This window comes from Octopus sinensis, linkage group LG9 (genome assembly GCF_006345805.1).
Source record: "Octopus sinensis linkage group LG9, ASM634580v1, whole genome shotgun sequence".
NCBI classification, from domain to species: Eukaryota; Metazoa; Mollusca; class Cephalopoda; order Octopoda; family Octopodidae; genus Octopus; species Octopus sinensis.
In genome coordinates this window covers 90304819-90322571 of record NC_043005.1, presented here as the reverse complement: position 1 = coordinate 90322571, position 17753 = coordinate 90304819, and the positions used below count along the sequence as shown (strand labels likewise).

The window sequence follows — 17753 nt, the reverse complement described above, 5'->3', positions numbered from 1 at the left end:
TTGTTAATGTACATCAGCTATTTTAGATTGGAAGTTGGATGTAAAATAACAATGGTGATGAGGATGATGATGAAGATGAAGATGATGATGACGATGCAGAAGAGGAGGAGACTGAACTGCAGAAAATTATCAAATCTTTTCAACTTGACTCAGTAAGAAGTAAAAAAATAGCATGGTTAGTTATCAGAATTATATTTGAAATTTCAGTTTGTGTTTTTCAAATTTTCAAAAATATAATTTAATTGTTTTCATAGTGTACCTAGTTACATTTTGTTGCACACTAATGTACCCCAGCACATTCTTTTGGGGCCACTCTTCTGGGGGTTATAAACTCAAAACTGTTTTAGAGCAAAGCTTAAAATCATTCTCTTAAATTGAGTTAAAGAAGGGTTGGCTTTGGAATGGCTATCAGTACCTCATGAGGAAGGGGAAAAAGCACAGAATTGGGGGACAAAATATGAGAAAAAAATTGAAATTCTATGAAAAAAATTTAGAACTGTAAGTGTGGCTGTGTGGGATAAGAAGCTTGCTTCCCAACCACATGGTTTCTGGTTCAGTCTCACTGCATGGCACCTTGGGCAAGCACCTTCTACTACAGCCCTTGTGAATAGACTTGATAGAGAGCAACTCAAAGAAGCTCATCATATATGTATATCTACATGTGTGTGTGAGTGAAAGAGAGAGAGAGAGAGAGGGGGGAGAGAGAGAGAGAGAAGGAGAGAGTGTTTCCTTGTCTTAACATTACATAATAGTTGTAAACAAGTGTCACTCTTATGAAAGCAGGGCGCTTTGTTTCTAATCTTCTGTGAAAACATCTGACCATGGGGAAATATTACCTGACTTGAAAACAGGTGAAGATTGGTGAGAGGAAGAAAATCTGATTCAACAAATCCTGTCTGATCCATGCTGGCAAGGAAAAGTGGATGTTAAAACAACAGCAGTGAAATACAGGAATACTAAAGATAAAAAAAAAGTCCCTCCCATTCCTTGTCACTTTCTTTCCCTATGAGGTAGAGATAGCTATTCTAAAACTCACCAAAAGAACTTCTGTCTTCTGGTAATGCCACGGGGTTGATAGAACATGGAGGGGAGTATCAGCCAAAAAGTCATTAGCTTTCCTTTTCTCATCAGTATCCTCCACTCGTTAGGACTCTCCAGTACAACAAGCAATTTAAATAAGTAACATGAGTAGGTGATGTTCATCTCTTGTAACAAGACTGTGTAAGCTGACAAGTATTTCAATGGTTTATAATAACGCAATTGAAATTTAATAGTGTCAGCCTACGAGCCAAATGAAGTGGGGCTAACATTTTGTTTAAAACAACCAGAACTGCGCAATGCTCATAGCAAAGACACTCACCAAGCACTTAAAGCATTTCAGTGCAATTAACAATTTAAAAATCAAGGCTAGTACAGCTAATTTGCTTGTAAAGCAGACAAAATAATTGCAAATATTTTAATAGATTATGAAGTTGATTGACTCTTTTTAAAATCCTTCTACTGTCTTTACGAAAAACTTTACTATTCCTGATATTTATAGTGAATTACATCCAAGTGCTGAGTGAATGTCTTTGCAGTGAGCACAGTTCTGATTGTTTCAAGCAAAATGTTAAATCACCTCCACTGATCGTTCAGTATGTTGACACTGTCAGACTTGTGAGAGGAGTTTCAAATTTTCTATGTTGATTATAGTTTTTGCATAATCATAATGAAAACCACATTAATTTTCTGTGAGAAGCCTTTGAAAGATTTTCCCAGTAGAACTGATTGTCAAATGCACTCTTCTAATGTGCCACAATTCCAAGTAGACACAACATAAAGAGATGCCTCTTGTGTCTCATGGCACATATTGCTGAAGACTCGCTGTTCAGACAGCATTCTTCCTTGGGTGTATTTCTGCCTGGGAAACATCATCTTGTCAATATTGACAGTCTGGTCAGGACCACCAATCCTCTGCACATGCTTCGTAAATAATTGCTGTAATTAAAGTCAAACACTGCTGATTCCTAACTCTTCCACACAAAAATAAATTGTGGTCAGTTCTTTCACCAAGAAATACAAAAAACAGAGCTGTAGTTCTTAAGAAGAAGAGTCGCCCTCTTCCAACCATGTGCTTTTTCTCACAGAGACAGACTCAGGACATTTACTACTCCTCCAATAAACACAGCCATGGTGTTTAGTTTCAAGTTCATAAAATGTTCCCCTCCTATACATCTTCTTAGGTATAACATCCTTCTCTTGAAAAAAACAAACAACTTCGCTGCGTATTTCCCCACATTAATACTTTCTGACAAATTCACAAAATTCAATGTTGAAGAGCTCATTCTATATTTAAAGAAAAGACTAACAATTTTGTCTGGGGAGAGTCATTTTCTTTTCATGCCTTATAATTTAACAAACTCACTGGTAAAATTTTCCACTTATTTCTTATTTTTATTTTCCTAAAATTTTCATTGCATCTTGCAACCCTTTCAATAGTCAAGAAAACTTAAGGAAAATAAAAATAAGAAATAAGTGGAAATTTTACCGGTGAGTGTGCTACATTATAAGGCACAAAAAGAAAATGACTCTCCCCAGACACAACAGAAAATGCTTTAACACACAAACTCACATAAAGAATCTTGCAAACCAAATCCAAAAACGAAATAACAATTTTATATTTAAGACAAAAGCAAATAAATATGGTTTCCCAAAAATCTTGGCTGCAAACATGAAGCATGCAACAGGTGGATAATAACCAACGACATATGGATAAAACAGATGATAAATGGCTAACACCAGGCAAGAATGTTAATAGCCAGACACAGACAATAATGTTGTTCCCAGGTTAATCTATAGTGACTGGTCAACATAGCTATCATGTGAGTGTTTGGACATTTGTTGAGTTCTGTGTTGTGATTGGTTGAGTGTTGCGTGGGAATTGGATCAAAGGTCCAATCATGTTGCATGTAATATATTTTCAAACAACTAATCCATATGTGTTTTGGAGCCTCCTTTTTCCCATAAATTGTTCAACAAATTTTTTACAAGTCAGAGGGGTGAGAGTTTTTCAACAGGGTGAGTTACATAAAACCCGGTGTTTTACAGAAGAGAGTTAATATAATGGACCCCATGCAACCAACGACGACCCAAGCTGAATTATCCAAATGACAGATGAACAACCACCAGAATCCACAATGTTTCTTGCTTTGGATCCACTGAACCATTTCATGAAGGAATAAAGTCTCACTGTTATTTTAAAGTTTGTTTCTTTTGTTACTTCCACAAATGAACATGCAACATATATTGTATAATGATATACATGATTCTTTTAATAAAATTAAGGGAGACTTTAGACATACATTAAAGGTCAATGAAATAAGTTCCTACATGGCTGCTCATGATAGAAATAACTACCAAATCACCCTCAAATTATATTGTATAATACCGCTTAACAATCTTCCCTCCCACCCACAAAAAACACTGTGCACAGTGCTGTTCAAGATACACAATGCATGAAAAAGTTGAGATGGTCATGACTAGAATACCTTCGATTGTTGGTCTCTTTAATCAGGACAGGTCTAAGGCAAAACATCAATTAGATAAATATGGCACAAGTGTGGGTGTGTGGTGGGAAGTTCGCTTCCCAACCACACAGTTCCGAGTTCATCCCACTGCGTAACATTTTGGGAAAGTGCTTTCTACTACAGCTTTTGGCAGACGAAAGCCTTATGAGGGGATTTGGTAGACGGAAACTGAAAGAAGCCTGTTGTGTGTGTGTGTGTGTGTGATTGTTCCCTATCACTGCTTGATAACGCATATTAGTTTCTTTACACCCCCGAAACTTGGTGGTTCAACAAAATAATCAATACAAGGCTTAAGTAAATATTGGTGCCCCAGCATGGCAACAGTCTAATGCAGTGCTTTTCAAACTTTTTGCTGGAGCAGAACCCCAAGAAAACATTTCACTGGCTCGAGGAACCCCTGTGCAATAATTTAATTGTCCTATGCACACATATCTGCACAGGAGAATTAAAAATTACTGTCGACTTTAGCAGTTTTGTAACTTCTTGCGGAACCCCTGGACTGTACTGGCGGAACTAGGTTGAAAACCACTGGTCTAATGACTGAAACAAATACAAGGTATAAATAAATAAACGAACTACCATTTACATTTCCGTACTGACTTAACCCAAATAACTGATTTTTTTTTTACTTTTTTTTTCCAGTTGACTGGTTTAAGGGAGTCGTTATTAATAATATAAAACCGTTGTGATAATATTAGTCAAGGTTCTTTTAATGCAATCTATCATAAAACGAGAATGTGTATGAGGGGGTACATGTTGCACTGTTTGCTGTTTAATATTACGCCATGAAATTACACTGAACGAATAATAATAATTAGCAGTGCCTAATTATCTAAGATTAATTTATAAGGCCATTATGGACTTTTATGGACAACACCTGTTTTAAGTCAAGAGGTGTGAGGGGGAGTAGGAGGAGGTAAGATGAATATTAGAAAGAGAGAGAAAGAAAGAAGAGAGAGAAAGAAAGAAAGAGAGAGAAAGAAAGAAAGAGAGAGAGAGAAGTACAACGGAGATAGAGACAGTCTGAGAGATATGAGGAAAATAAATAGCAGATAGAAAGACAAATAAGAGAGTAAGAGAGAGAGTAGAGAGATCGTCAAGCAGAGATAGAGAGAAAGACAAATAGGAGAGAGAGAGAGAGAGAGAGAGAGAGAGTAGAGAGATCGTCAAGCGGAGAAAGAGATTAATAAATAGATATGAGAAAAGTAGAGAGAGAAAGAGAGAGACAGACATAAAGAGAGAAGGGGAGAAAGAAAAAGAGGGACAGACAGACAGAAGAAAAACAGAAAAAATAGAAAGAGACAAGAAAGAGAGAGAAATAGTTGGGAGAGGGAGAGAGGGGGGAAAAGCAGAGAGGCTTGCAGACAGCTATATATATATATATATATATATATATATATATATATATAATATATATATATATAGTGTAATAAATAAAATATATGCATACATATATGTACGTACCTACATCTACATGTATATATAAATATATATACGTGAGTACAGGACACCACAAATAGACGTAGAACTCATAGCAAAAGAAAATTGTTAATGCACGCATTTATTTACATAATGTACACACATGAACAAACGCATAGAAATACACATAAGTACGTGTCTGGCGTAAATCTATTCTCGTTTCTGGACAAATAGTTGTTCTCGCCTTCAATTAATTCTCATACAGAAAACACAAGTTATAACACAGCGTTTTTTTAGACTAAGGAACCGGCATTTTTGTTGTTTTGTTTCGTGCATTTTTATCTTTCATGCTGCAACATAAGCACCGTTTAATTGGTCAATGAGTAATTGATTGTTAATTAACCGAGAGATTATTTGAGACAAACATATGTAATCCAGCAAGAGAGAAATCAACTGAGAAAATTCCTTCCTTCCTTTCTTTCTTTCTTTCTTTCTAAAGCAGTAGCTTTCATTATGTAAGCTGCCCAGTAAAAACCAAATCAAAGCGAAGAGCCTCTATGTGGTCACTTGATATGCTAAAAATAGCAGCAAAAGCTCACTTGAACCACATCCTAACATCTTTTTAAAAAAACACCAAGAACACATTGTATGATTCAGTCTCAGCTATATGAACGATATAATGTATCATAGAACACATCTATAGGTTGTTTTAGTCAACATTGTGCCTTTACAATCATCACAACACACAATTAGCTGAAACAAACCCAATATATATCATCATCATCGTTTAACGTCCGCTTTCCATGCTAGCATGGCTTGGACGATTTTGACTGAGGGCTGGCGAACCAGATGGCTGCACCAGGCTTCAATCTTGATCTGGCACAGTTTCTACAGCTGGATGCCCTTCCTAATGCCAACCACTCCGAGAGTGTAGTGGGTGCTTTTTACGTCCCACAGGCACGAGGGTCAGTCAGACGGTACTGGTAATGACCTTGCTCGAATTTCTTTACAAATGCCACCGGCACAGGTGCCAGTAAGGTGCCGTTGGTAACGATCACGCTCGAATGGTGCCCTTTTACGTGCCACCGGCACGAAAGGCAGATAGCTGCTCTGGCAAAGGTCACACTCAGATGGTGCTCTTGGCACCCTACTAGCACGGGCACAAGTACCAGTAAGGTGACGCTGGTAACGATCACACTCGAATGATGCCCTTTTATGTGCCCCTGGCACGGAAGCCAGTTAGCCGCTCTGTCAACGATCACACTCGTATGGTGCTCTTTGCACCCCGCTAGCACGGACGCCATGTTCTATAATGCATTATAGCAATGAAATAAAACATTATCACAACACCAATAATTTAATGTTTGATCGAACAGAAGAGAGTTAAAATTGGTCTACCCTGTTCACTCTTACACACAATATGAATGGGTGTGATAAGCAATCTGTTTGCGAATTGGTGAAGATGGTTTATAGTTACTGATAACAGTTCCAACAAGAATCGAAATGGGTGCATAGCTGTTCCTTCTTTAACTCTTGTCTTAACACACAATGTTGGTTAAACACCCCGCACCCCACAAATTCCTATACGTATGTTCCGTGGTGCATTGTGTAGCCATGAAAGAAAACATCTGAGGCTTGGGAGTTGCTGTTATGGCTGTGAGCTGTGATAGCTGGTTGATAATGTTGTTTGTTGGGCTGCGTGAAGAAGTAACTGAACAAAGCTCACAAACACTTTAACAGATAATTCGGTTATTGCACATAAAGACGACTACATACTGGGAGGAATGTACTGCTTGGAGTTTACAGCAAGCTATTGATACGGCAACATGTGGCTTGCCCAACATAACTGGAAACAACTGTCTTTTATTCATGGTGATGGAGCCACGTCACTTGACTGCCGCCTCAACATTCTGCAATTAATTACCACCAAAAGTGGTCTTTTATAGTGCACAAGAAGATTCTAGAAGATTGAATCATGCGATAGCTTGATGCTGGTTGGTTGCATTATAGACCGATCACGAGACTATTGTGGCCTGGTCGTGATGACCGACTAGTTATTCAGAGATTCAATTTCAAATCCCTGCTACACACAAACAACTAGTAATTTAATATGAACATTATGTCTGAAAGATAAAACAAGGTGGCCATGATTTTGATGTAAGTCTCCTTGATCAGGATTGATCTGGGGGTTAAACAACAACAATAACTTGTACAATGAATTAATGATGGAGTATCAATATGATTGATCCACATGCTAGAAATAGCAGCCAAATCTCCCTCAAATTAAACCCAACCGTCAGGCAATGGGATATGCTCCTTGGCTCATTTAGTCTTTTGTGTGTAATATCCAAGAGAAGGACAGGACAGTCATGTATGGAATGTCTTTAACCATGATCAGAACAATAGTTAAATAATGATTACTTTCATAGGTACAAGACCAAACAAATTTTAGTGTTGGGTAATTGATTTAATTAACTCCAGCGTTTGATTAACAAGTTATTCCATTGACCCTGGTAAAAACTGAAAGGCAAGGTTGAATTCGACAAGATTTGAATACAAAAGGTAACAATCCAAAACAAAATACTGCAAGACATTTTTGTCCAATGCTCTAACCAATCCTTCTACTAATCTCTCACCCTAACCTGGAGCTAAATAACAAAAAAATTAGACAAGTAAATTAATTCTAATTTCAGAATGAATTTTCCACTGCTAATTTGAGCCAGCAATTTCCAAGTACATATCACACAAACACACACATTACACATCACACCACTACCTGTTGACAAACGTTCAATGAGCATTAAATGATTAAGAAACTATAAATACAGTCAAACGTTTTAACAAGTCACCATACCATGTTATCATGCCGGGAGCTAAAAGGTCTATCATATTATAGTGCAAGGAAATGGACTGCTATAAGGAATTTTAATGCAAAAGAGCTGGAGTCTGGGTGTGAGGGATGGACGTGAATGAGTGAGTGAGTACAAGTCAGTAAAGGAGGATGCAAAAGTGAATGGGTGCAAGTGAGCAAGGGGTGACTATATATTCGAGTGAATGAGTACAAGTGAATGTGATTGAATGAATGTAAATGAATATGAATGAAAAAAGTTATTGGTAGCTGAACAAATTTACATAATTAAGGTGCAGACATGGTTGTATGATTAAAAAGTTTGCTTTCCCAACCACATAGTTCTGGGTTCAGTCCCACTGTGTGGCACCTTGGGCAAGTGCTTTCTACTAAAGCCTTGGGCTAACCAAAGCCTTGTGAATGGATTTGGCAGATGGAAACTAAAAGAATCCTGTCATATATATAGATGATAACTTTATCTCTAAACAAATGAAGTTCTTAAGGTAATCGTTATTCCTTTGTCATATATATATATACATGTATATATATATATATATATATATATATATATATATATATATATATTAGGTAGTGGATAGCAATTTTCTTCACTACTTCAGGGACTGACGACCCTGCCTGACACAAGTCTCGGGCTCAGCTGGCTCCGGCTGACAGTACCCGGTTACAGAAAGGAGACAACCTTCAAAGAAATCTGGAGTGGAGCTCCGTAGGCGGTTTAGTGTTCAACTCAACACTCTTCTGCCAGCTCCTGCAACCAAGCTGGTGCCAAACGTAATGCTCTGCATTCCTTTGAACTACAAGGTCAAGAGAGGAATCCTGACGATTGGGTTACCCATGTGCTTTGGGGTCTGATGATACGCTGTAAAGCTAATTGTTTTATGGGTGTGAACCCAGGGTAATCTCATAGACCGGCCTTATCTACCTTTATATATATATATATCTTTATATATAAAAGTGAAGTTGTGTGTCTGTCTCCTACAATTTAGATTCCTAACTACTCCCACATTTTGCGGTGCAGTTTAACTTATAGTCGTGATTCATATCGAGCCCTTCTGGGTATTAGCGCGCGTCTACGATGAGTCTACGATTTAAAAAAAAATTTACCATAATTTTTTTCCATTTTAATGCATTTTTCGTTATTATATAAGGGAAGTAACTCTCTAAAAATGTCTACGATGAGTCAACGATTTAAAAAAAAAATTACCATAATTTTTTTTCCATTTTTAATGCATTTTTTGCTATTTTTTGGCTATAACTCTCTAAAAATGCTTATATAGTTATTTCCCTTACAAACCCGAGCAACGCCGGGTGATACTGTTAGTATATATATATATATACATATATCTGTGTGTGTGTGTTGTCTCTCTGCACTGCTTAACAACCAGTGTTAGATTGTTTACATCCCTGTAACTTAGTGGTTTGGCATAATACACTGCTAGAATAAGTATCAGGTTTTAAAAATATAAGTCCTGGGGGTCAAGTTGTTTGGCTAAATTTCTTCAAGATGTTGCCCCAGCATGGTCACAATCTAAAAATTTAAGGTGCAGACATGGCTGTGTGTTTGAAAAATTTACCTCTCAATCATATAGTCTCAGGTTCAATCTCACTGCCAACCACTTTACAGAGTTTACTGGGTGGTTTTTTAGTGATGTCACCAACTCACAAGACAAAGAAACAGAGCCCTGGACTGAATGGGGTTGTAGTAGAGAAGAAAGTGGCTTCATGCCAGGTGTTGAGAGGCTAAAGCATGGTAGAGTGAGCAGGACAGGTGTCTTGCTATAGAAGAAAATACATGACTACCCTGTATTATATAAGGGTGGGAGTAGCTGGAAAGAAGACTATGATAGGGGTGATGAGATGTCAGGGCATACTCTCAAGATAGAGGAAGGTAGGTATAAGAGAGAATACAGAGTGAGGATTGGAAAAAGTGGGTGGATTTGCATGCATGCATACATACATACATATATTACATACATACATATATTACATACATATATTACATACATACATACATACATTGCCGGATTGAATGGTACTGCCCAGGTGTCAAAACCATAATGATATCTGTGGGGCAGCTGATGATGGAGGTATATTGGATTGTTGGTATGGCTGTGGAATAGTATTATAACACATCCTTTTGATACATACATGCATGCATACATATACATCTTTTAACTGTTTCAGTCACTTGAGTGGCCATGCTGGAACACCACCTTGAGGAATTTTAGATAAATGAATTGATTCCAGTTCTTTTTTGTTTTTCTTTTTAAGCCTGGTATCTTTTCAGTTGGTCCCTTTTGCTGAACCTCTAAGCTATAGGGACGTAAAATACATCAATACTGGTTCTCAAGTGGTGATGGGGTACAATCACAGGCATAAAAACATACATACACTCATATATACATATGACAGGCTTCTTTCAGTTTCCATCTACCAAATTCACTCACAAGGCTATAGAAGGGGACACTTGCCCAAGATGCCACGCAACGGGGCTGAACCCAGGACCATGTGGTTGGGAGGCAAACTTCTTACCATGCCACCATTTGTAGAAAACATAAATCCAGAGAAGAAGCACATTCTAAGATGTAGAGCAGTTTATATTTTTTCTGGGGAAGGCTGGTTTATGGGATTAAAACCCAGAGTAATCCTATAAACCAACCTTCACTAGAAAAAAAAAATATATACATATATATATATATGTATGTATATATATATATATATTGAACAGTAGTTTGGCAAACTCATCAGATCGTAAAAAACACCTACTACACTCATGGAGTGGTTGGCATTAAGGAGGGGCATCAAGTTGTAGAACATTGCCAGATTAGATTGAAGCCTGGTGAGGCCTCCTGGCTTGCCAGTCCTCAGTCAAATCGTCCAACCCATGCCAGCATGGAAAATGGACGTTAAACAATGATGTTGATGATTATACTCCATTCTAAAGTCCCATCTCCCACAAAATCGCATAGTACCCTATCTTGAGAAACTGATTCATTTATTCTACGTACATGACAAACGCAAAAGCATAAACAGCTCTCAAAACTTGTCACAGCCAACTGCAGGAAATTCTTTTCCCCATCTCCACAGAGCTTAATCTGGCCGTGTGCACTGCCCATCCCTTTTCTGATTAAGCAATGAAAATTTTTAAAAATGAAAAAAAGGCGAGTATAGAGGAGTGGACAAGTGAAAGGCAATGGATCAATGCAAAACTATGAGGAAGTAGATGAATGAAAGTGTGAGGACAGGAATGAGCAGAGAATTGAAGGAGAAAGTGGATTAGCGAAAGGATCTGAGGGGTTGGATGTGTGAGGGGGTGGATGAGTAAAAGAATATATTGGACATTTCTGTCTCCTCTTCTCAAATAGCCGTGAATGTCGATCCTCCACATTTAACTGTTATTTCTAGCTTGAGCTCCTTCGAGTCAAACCCTACCATCTTGAAAGTGGGAGTACATACTAGAAAATATGAGTGTATGACAAAACCCACCTAGGACAAAACCCCCTTAGTTAAAGTGTGAAAGTGGACAAAACCCCCTTGGTTATATTTTTCCATTCTTTTTCATTTTTTTTTCTCTTTTGCTTGTTTCAGTGATTTAGAGACTGTGGCCATGCTGGGGAACTGCCTTGAAAAATTTGTAGCTGAATGTATTGACTCCAGAATTTTTTTTTTTGTTTTTACTTATTGTAGTTATTAGACTGCGGCCATGCTGTGGCACCACCTTGAAGAATTTTTAGTTGAATGTATCGACCCCAGAATTTTTTTAGGTGATTTTCAACCAACGCATGAAATCAAACCTAGAAGGTCTCTCCACATGCTAGAAATAACAGCCAAATCTCTTGAATTCTTTTTTCATAATTTCACATAAACAAAAATGGAAATCGCAGTTGTAAAAAAAATTTAATTTTACCAAAATTTAAATTTTTAAATAAATAAAAATATATTCAATCAAAAATAAATAAGTAGAATAGAATAACAGAACACAAGACTCTTTACTACTCAATGTATGTATTGTCTGAATTCTAACGAAAGGAACAGCATTTCTTCAAAAAATGTGTAGAAAGATAGAAACGATAGGAGATATGTTTGAATGACTAGCCTTCGGTGCCATAATTCTATTAGACCTTCATCAGCCAGAGAAAGTTCAAAAGGTCAACTCATTCTAATTAATCTCTAAGTGCAGAGAGAAGAAAACAAGACTTTAAACGTAAATTTTAAAATGCTGATTTTTCTACGACTAAAAATTCTTCAAGACGGTGCCCCAGCATGGCCACAGTCTAATGAAAATTTTAAAATTCTGGGGTCGATACAGTCAACTAAAAATTCCTCAAGGCAGTGCCCCAGCATGGCCACAGTCTAATGATTGAAACAAGTAAGAAAATAAGAAAAATTGAAATATAACCCAAAAATATAATTGATGGTGTTTAGACTGCTTTCCCACTTTAACTAGGGAGGTTTTGTCTGAGGAGGGTTTTGTCCCAGGAGGGTTTTGTCCTAGATGGGGTTTGTCTGGATCCCAGAAAATATATCCTAGATACAGTATATTTAGACAGGGTGACTTGGTCATAGAAGGATCATCTTTGATCCTGCTATGATTCATCTGCTTTATCAGAACAGATTTAGGATTAAACAACAACAATTACGTATGCCATACTTCCTAATCCACTCTAAGGAATAAATGTCTCACCCCTTATAGCCTATCTCTATTGTCCAGTCTGCACTCGACTCAGACCTCACTCATCAAGATGGTCTCTGTACATATATATAATTTCACTCTTCCATTACTCATCCCTTTCACTTGGATATCAGCAACAAAAACTTTCATTGACTCTGACTCAGTTTCCACTTTCCTCAGGCTTTCAACTACATCTCTTTCATCTCTCATTCTCCAGACTCATCCAGATATCAACAACAGTTTTCAGCCATGTCTTTCCCAGCGTTGAGGTCATCTCTGAAGCCATTGTCCTCACTGGCTACAATATTCATCACTCTTCTTGGTTCCCCTGCTCATCACATCCCCCCAAAACACATTCATAATGTGTGTGCCTATGTACTACAAATGTGTGTGTGTGGAAGTGATGAGATATATACAGTGGCAGACTGATCAGGTTGCCAGCTTGCCCGATGGCAAGTGGGACCCTGCACCATTAAAATCCATATATGGGGACCCATATATTCACTCCTGGAAGAATACATTATTTCAGCCTGGCTGTGTTTGTAGACAGTTGGAAAGAATACTTTTAACAAAAAAAAGAAATTAAATGATAGCACTGTAGTTGCGGGTGGGCCCCTTTAGTTTACTGGCAACCAATATTTTTAGACCCAGTCCGCCACTGGGTATATATGTATATACATATACACACACACACACACACATATACACATATACATATATAAAGAAAACCTAATTTTTTAACATTAAGTATACACCTTCCTATTAAACAATGTGAAAAATATCGATAAGTACATTTCTATTGTGTGTGTGTGTGTGTGTGCGTGCATGTGTGTGTGTGTGTGTATTGACTATGTAGGTGTTATAGGTTAAGTGTATTAGACCATTGAGGGCTAAGAGCTTTGACCACAGAATGAATGCCAACCAGTTTTCTATTTTGCTTTCATGTCCTCCCCTTTCAGTATTCTGTATTTTGCTAAGACAAAATCCTATCTGTCAAAAACATCAGCGTTACTCACTTCAAAATATGCATTAAATCATAGGTTAAAATCTTACAGTGGTATTTAACTCTTAGGTTCTCATCCATATAAATCACTTTTCCTGAGAAATATATAATTGGACTGACAAGAGGGAAGCATGTATGATATGTGAGTATGGACATTTAAAGAGGCCAAAACTGTCAGTGGATAGCAAGGAAATCAACCAATCACATGACACTAGTGGCAAGAACAGATGCTAAGTGAAGCTTTGCAATGGACACTAAAAGTAAGATAGAATAAATAAACAAAAGAAAGAATAAAAGAAAAGAAACGGCTCACATTTCTAATCATAAACCCAACTGCTCTCAGAGCAGAGCAATGTTATCCTTGACTAAATTCCAAGGAACAAAAGGAAATGGTAAGGTCTTTAACTCTATTGTAAAGCAAGTTCAGTGAAAATTTATTACAGATGATTAACTCTGCTGGTTTGATATATTGTTCCCAGTTGCAATTGTAGACCCTGAAGGATATGGACCATTTCACAGAAATTTTGTTGGTAGAATTTAGTAAATTCATGAAACCAAATATTAGAAAAGTATGGTTGAATTCTATAGCTGTGATTAAGCAGCAATTTAATTGGATCTGTATACCCTCTGGCGGGTATATTTCAGGAAAAAAAATTACTAAATCTTTTGTCATTATCTTTTGCTATAAACAACAATTGTAAAACCAGAAGGATGTGGATCAATCCGCAAGAATTTGGAAAGTTTATAAGACCAAATATTAGAAAAGAAAGGTTGAATTCTATAGCTATGATTACATAGCAATTTAATTGGATTTGTATGATGTCTGGCGGCTATGTTTTAGACAAATATTACTAAAGCTTTAATTATAATCCTTCGCTATAAACAACAATTTCAGTTAATCCTATTTTAGTGGTTAATTTATGCAGCTTATTCCCACAGCCTTCTGTTGAAAAAACTACAGAGATTTAAGCATGACAGAAACAGGGTATTGCAGTGTTCAAACTACTTTAAGAGATTGGCCTTGACATTTCTTAATAAATATGGCAAAGCAAAGATTGACAGGAAGCGGTAGTCTCATAAATTGAAATGGAAGATTTGTTAGAGGCCTGCTCCACACGATTTTCAGGGCTGTTACTGATGCTGTTTTCACACTGTTTTTATATATTCTGGCAGGTGGTCCACATCAGGAAAGCTTTCTAAATCCTCTCCTATGGCTGGATGTAACATCCTGTTTGGCAGTAATTTACTTCCAGGAAGTTATACTGCTCTTCAGTTTTATCAAAGTGTGGGTGAGAAGAAAGAAGGAAATTACCATAGACTTCACAAAATGCTCTAAAAGAATATGTAGATAAAGCATGTCTCTAAACCAAACTGAATAAAGAAATATATAGTTTAAAAACAAACAAAAACAGGTGAAAACAAATACTATAAAATAGTAAATGTGAACATGTTTGAATTATAGAACATATGTTTCACTTGAAGACAAAAACAATGTAAAGCAAATGTTAAATATATTTAGTTATTTGACAAAATTTAGCAAATTAAAAGTGAATTTGATATTTCTGGAAATTATGATATTAATGTGTAAATGAATTTAAAAATATATAAATGTTATAGTTATAGTTGAAACAGCATTTATATATATATATATTTAAAATGAGGGTGAGAAATTAGATATTAATTTAATTAACATCAATTTCAAACCAGTGATTTAGCATATAAAAAACTGAAGGTTCAGTAAAATTCTATTATGTACATATTAGAGGGTGTCCACATAGCGGTTTCCCTCTAATATATATATATATATATATATATATATATGTATATATATATATGTATGCATGTGTATATATATATATATATATTGAAAACCATAGTACATTGACTGCTCTATGTAGAATTCTTTTTATTGTCCAAGCTATGACCATCCCAGCTTTGACGGGAAATTGTTTTCAAAGAACAAATCTTTCTCTGTATTTCCTTCTCTTTAACCCTTTCGATTCCAACCCAGACTGCCCCTGGTTTTATGATACAAACTCTCAGTTTCAAAGTGATTTAAATTAAATCCTTCCAGCAGACTTCCATGTTAGTTTATAGTCTAAACATCAGAATAATATTGGTTTCAAATTTTAGCACAAGGCCAGCAGTTTTGGGAGAGGGGTAAATTGATTAGATTGTTTGAATGGTATTTATTTTATTGACCCTGAAAGAATGAAAGGCAAAGTCGACCTTGACAGAATTTGAACTTGGAACATAAACACGGATGAAATGCCGTTAAGCATTTTATCCGGCATGCTAACAATTCTGCCAGCTCACTGCCTTAACATTGGAATAATAATGATTTCAATTTTTGGCACACGGCCATCAATTTCAGGGGCTGGGTAAGTTGATTACATTGACCCCAGTATTCAACTGGTACTTATTTTATCGACCCCGAAATGAAGCTTAATGGAATTTGAACTCAGAACAAAGAGGGATGAAATGCCACTGAGCATTTTGCTGGTGTGCTAACAATTCTGCCAGCTCACCACCTTAACATTAAACTGGTAATGACGGTTATTTTAGTAAATTCTTTGTTATTTGTTCCAGCAGAAGGTAATGGTGAACTTCTGCTGACTCTTTTGCCACAACTTTCGCTCTTTCCTCCTGCATTTAGCAGCTCACCTGCAATGAACTGATGTTCCATCCAGGTGGGGAACCTATGTACCAATGAAACCGGGAAACCAGCCATTATGAGCCAGGCATGGCTCAAGAAAGAAAAAGCAACAACAAAGTAACAAAAAAGAGTTATATGAATAGTATGTAGTTTAAGGGAGTTTAGGGAGCTATTCTTATTCCAAAATAACAGCTTCGTACCTATCACCCTCAAAAATTTCTAAGAAGTCTCATCTCTGACATCACAAAATTACTCATTCTCTTTCCCAATTCCAACATAGATACCAGCTACAACATTCAATCACTACCCTACTTAGAAACCCCACCCAAAACACTCTTTGATATCTTCAAAGGATACACACACCTCTACACAGTCATTGTGACTACAATTACAATAGCTGCAATTGACACCATTCCATGCTATCCACTCACAGACAAAATATTAATGATTTAAGAAGTAACACAAATCATTAAGTAGCGAAGTATTAGGTTACCAAGCCTGAGTCGGATGCAACAACAACAACAACAACAAAAAAGAGAAAAATTGGGAACGTTTTCCAAATATGTGTGTGTGGGAGGGCCTTGTATGTATGCATATGTATGTATATCATATGTGTGTGTGTGTGTGTGAGTGTAAATATATAGCAGAAACAATTGCTAAATATTAATATATATATATTTATACATACATACGTATATGTATGCTTATATATATATATATGTGTGTATGTGTGTGTATATGTATATATGTATATAAACGACGATGATGATGATGATGTGTTTATATACATTCGATGACAGCACCGCATGACTGGCATCCGTGCTAGTGAAACGCCAAGAGCACCATCTGAGCGTGATCATTGCCAGAGATGCTGACTGGCCCCCGTGCCAATGGCACGTAAAAAGCACCATTCGACCATGATCGTTACAGCGTTGCCTTACTGGCACTTGTGCCAGTAGTATGTGAAAAACAACGTTCAAGCATGGTCGTTGCCAGTGCCACTGGACTAGCTCCCATGCAGGTGACATGTAAAAACACTATTTGAGCGCGGCCGTTGCCAGTACCGCCAGGCTGGCCCTGGTGCCGATGGCACATAAAAGCACCCACTACATTCTCAGAGTTGTTGGGATTAGGAAGGGCATCCAGCTGTAGAAACTCTGCCAGATCAGATTGGAGCCTGGTGCAGCCATCTGGCTCACCAGTCCCCAGTCAAACTGTCCAACCCATGCCAGCATGGAGAGTGGACATTAAACTATGATGATGATGATGATGATGACACATCTATAGTCATTTATATATACATATACACACACACACATATATATATATATATATATATATATAAATTTGTAATATATATATATATGTAAACAGGTGGTGGTGGGGTTGGATCAGAAAGGCCTAAGTACATCTAGCCAGAGAAAATTCTAAAGTACTTCCATATGACTCATTCAAGCATGGAAAATTAGACATTAAAATGGTGATGATGAAAATGGTTATGATATATAAATGTATGTGTATGTATGTATACATACACACTCTCATCATATATATATATCTTGTGAGTG

General features: G+C 36.9%; 1 protein-coding gene and 1 long non-coding RNA gene across 2 annotated transcripts in view; both read right to left on the bottom strand.

Annotated features, from left to right (window-relative positions):
* Positions 1 to 17753, bottom strand: part of LOC115215377 (integrin alpha-4-like) — a 205572-nt gene that overhangs the window by 138977 nt on the left and 48842 nt on the right. The gene's annotated exons all lie outside the window — the stretch shown is intronic.
* Positions 13023 to 17753, bottom strand: part of LOC118764903 — a 20306-nt gene continuing 15575 nt past the window's right edge. The window contains exon 3 of the long non-coding RNA XR_005000739.1: positions 13023 to 13033. This is a non-coding gene — a long non-coding RNA (uncharacterized LOC118764903). The remainder of the gene's footprint in view (positions 13034 to 17753) is intronic.